Genomic DNA, 3,799 nt, shown 5'->3' with positions numbered 1-3,799 from the left:
TTACAGTATTTAGTTTGACTAATGAAAATGCCTTGCTTGCTTTGGTTAATTTGAAATCCCAAGAAGTAAGATAGTTCACCCATCATTGACATTTCAAATTTACCTTTCATTAAGTTTTCAAAATCTTTGCACAACTTATTGTTTGTAGATCCAAATATTATGTCATCAACATAAACTTGGATGATAAAGATTAAAGTCCATTATACAAGCATAAGCAAGAAGGATTCTAATGGCTTCTAACCTAGCTACAGGGGCATAGGTTTCATCAAAATCTATTCCTTCCTCTTGACTATAACCCTTGGCTAATAGCCTAGCTTTGTTTCTGGTTATAACTCCATTTTCATCTAGTTTGTTCCTAAACACCCATCTTGTTCCTATGATGTGCTTACCTTCTAGTTTAGGAACTAGGCTCCACACCTTGTTTCTCTCAAACTGGTTTAACTCCTCTTGCATAGCAAGTATCCATTCACTATCTAAAAGAGCTTCCTTAATGTTTTTGGGTTCAATCTGAGATACGAATGCTATAAAGTTGCAGAACTGTCTAAGGTTCTTCCTTGTTGCAACTCCTTTAGAGATATCCCTTATAATGTTGTCTATGGGGTGGTTCTTGTTGAACTTCCATTCCCTAGGTAAATCACCGGTCCTTATTGGTTCTATACAGTCAGTTCTAGTTGGAGGTCCAGCTTCAGGTTGTTCTAATGGTTCAGATTCTACAACTTCATCCAAAAAGTCATCAACCATAGGAGGAGTTTTGTTCAAGTTTTCTGCAAATAATTCATCAAACTTTACATGAACTGACTCTTATATGGCCTTTGTTCTTTTGTTGTAGATTCTATAGGCCTTACTGGTTTGAGAGTATCCTAGAAAAATGCCTTCATCTGCCTTAGGGTCAAACTTTCCTAGGTGTTCTTTGCCATTGTTCAACACAAAACACTTCAAACAAAAGATTCTAAAGTAGAAAATGTTTGGTTTTCTACCCTTGTACAACTCATAGGAGTTTTTCTAACCAGGGGCCTAATAAGAACTCTATTGACAACATGTGTGGCTGTACTAATTGCATCTGCCCAAAAGTACTTAGGAAGGTTAGAGTCCTTAAACATAGTCCTAGCTAATTCCTCTATGGATCTATTCTTCCTCTCTACAACTCCATTTTGTTGTGGAGTTCTAGGGGAAGAATATATGTGTTGTATTCCATGTTGTTCACAGTAGGTTTGAAAATAATCATTTTGGAATTCACCTCCATGATCACTTTTAATGGATATTATTTTCTGGTCATTCTCATTTTGAACCAAAGTAGCAAATTTCTTAAAAGTTGAGAATGCCTCACTCTTATGAGCCAGAAAATATGTCCAAGTGAACCTAGAGTAGTCATCTACCAACACATATCCATAAAGGTTACCTCCAAAGCTCTTCACTTGAGAGGGACCAAAAAGGTCCATATGTACTAACTGCAAAACCCTATTGGTTTTGACCATATCTATTGGGGGAAAAAAGTTTTAACTAGTTTACTTCTCTCACAGGAATCACAAAGCCTATCCTTAGTAAACTTCTTGTTAGGGAGACCTATAACTAGCTGTTTACTAACCAGTCTATTCAAATGATCTATATGAATATGCGCTATACGTTTATGCCATAACCAAGTCTCATCTGAGTTAGATAACAAACAGCATATAGTACTTGGTAAAGAATTAAAATCTAACATATAAATGTTATTAATTCTATCACCAACTAACTTTATGCTTTGTCATCTTTATGCTCAATTATACAAGATTGTGATGAAAAACTTACCTGTAAGCCTTTATCACAAAGCTGTCTTATACTCAGCAGGTTGTGTTTCAGTCCTTCTACATACAAGACATTTTTTATTACTGCAGTTGACTAATTGCCTATGTCACCAATACCAATAATCTTTCCTCTATTGTTGTCACCATATTTGACAAAACCTCCTTCCTTTAATGTCAAGGACAGGAATTTGGATTTGTCTCCTGTCATGTGCCTTGAGCATCCGCTATCTAAATACTAAGAATGCCTAGTGGATGTCAAGCACACCTGCAACACACAATCAGAATTTGATTTTAGGTCCCCAATTTAAATTGGGTCCTGGAAGGTCAGTTTCAAATATTTGTTTCTTTGCTATCCAAACTTGCTTCCATCCCCTATTGGCTAGTTTTTTAAATTTGCAATTTGAAACAAAATGTCCCTTTCTGCAACAGAAGTGACATGTACCAGCAAAGGATGAATGTTTGTTTGGTTTAGTAAAGATGTCATACATATTCCTTGAAATAACAGATTTCTGACTATGTCTGACATTTCTGGTTTGCATATAACCAATACTACATCTAGTGTTATTCCTTTTAACATGCATATTTGGTTTATATCCTAGACCAGATTTTTCATTAACATGTCTCTGGTTGCTAAGTATGACATTCAGTTTATCTTTACTACTAGTGAACTTCAATAAATCAGATTTTAATGATGCAACATTTTTTTCAAGTTCAATGCATCTTGCAGATTTGTCATGTGAATCCTTTTTCAGTTGTTCATACAAATTTTCAATTTCCTTATGATCATTTTTCATTTGTTCAAGCATTTTCTTTGTACTCAGCAACTGTTTAATAGAATTCACATACTCATCATGCAGTTCATTGAAAGCTTCTTGCAGTTCATCATAAGATGGATTAGATTGAGAGTTTACCTCATTTTCATATTCTAAGTTTGTGTTTGCCATAAGACATAGATTTGCTTCTTCTTCTTCTGAAGAGGCAGAGGATTCTTCGTTGTCATTCCATGCAACATATGCTTTTTTGGTTTTGGTAGCTGGTTCCTTGCCTTTAGTTTTTGTAGCTCTATTTTTGTTTTGCAACTTGTAACACTCAGACTTTATGTGACCTATTTTACCACACTCATAACAGATGATTGTCTTGTTGTCACTAGTCTTAGAACTGGATGGATTTCTGAATTTGTTGTCTTTCTTTTTCAGAAATTTTTTAAACTTTTTGACAAGTAAACCAATCCCAGGCTCTTCGTCAGTCTCACTACTTGACTCATCTGAGCAACTGTCTTGTTCAGTTTTTGATTGGTGCGTTTGGGCTTTCAAAGATAATCCTTTTCTTTTCCTGTTAATTTGTTCTGACTCATCTAACCTGTGCAATTCCATTTCATGCTCCCTGAGCTTTCCAAACAGTGTTGCAATAGTCATGGTTGCAATGTCTTTTGAATCAGCAATGGCAGTTATTTTGGGCTGCCATTCTCTTGTTAAACACCTCATGACTTTTCCTATTTGCTGCTCACTATCCATAACTTTTCCTAGAGCATGTAGGTTGTCGATAATGTCAGTGAACCTTGTTTGCAGGTCATTTATGGATTCATCTGTCTTCATGCTAAACAATTCGTATTCATGCATGAGTGTATTAACTCGAGCTCTTTTCACATATGTGGTTCCTTCATGTGTCTGTTGAAGAGTGTCCCACATCTCTTTAGCAGTCTTGCAGTTTGAGACCCTGAAAAATTCATCAGCTGATAATGCAGAGGTTATTATGTTCTTAGCCTTAGCATTATATCCTACCTTCTTCTTATCATCCTCAGACCATTCGGATCTGGGTTTAGGGATTAGTGAATCACCAGTCCCATCTATTGAAGGTATGTAGGGTCCATTTTCTACAACATCTAGAATATCAATACCACTAGCTTCTAGAAATATTAACATCCTATGTTTCCAATACATGTATGCGGCTCCATTGAAGGCAGGGGGCCTTGCATGTGAAGCACCTTCTCCTAGAAATTCAACTGAGGCCATGTT

This window comes from Cicer arietinum, chromosome 3 (genome assembly GCF_000331145.2).
Source record: "Cicer arietinum cultivar CDC Frontier isolate Library 1 chromosome 3, Cicar.CDCFrontier_v2.0, whole genome shotgun sequence".
NCBI lineage: Eukaryota > Viridiplantae > Streptophyta > Magnoliopsida > Fabales > Fabaceae > Cicer > Cicer arietinum.
This window is presented reverse-complemented; position numbering follows the sequence as displayed.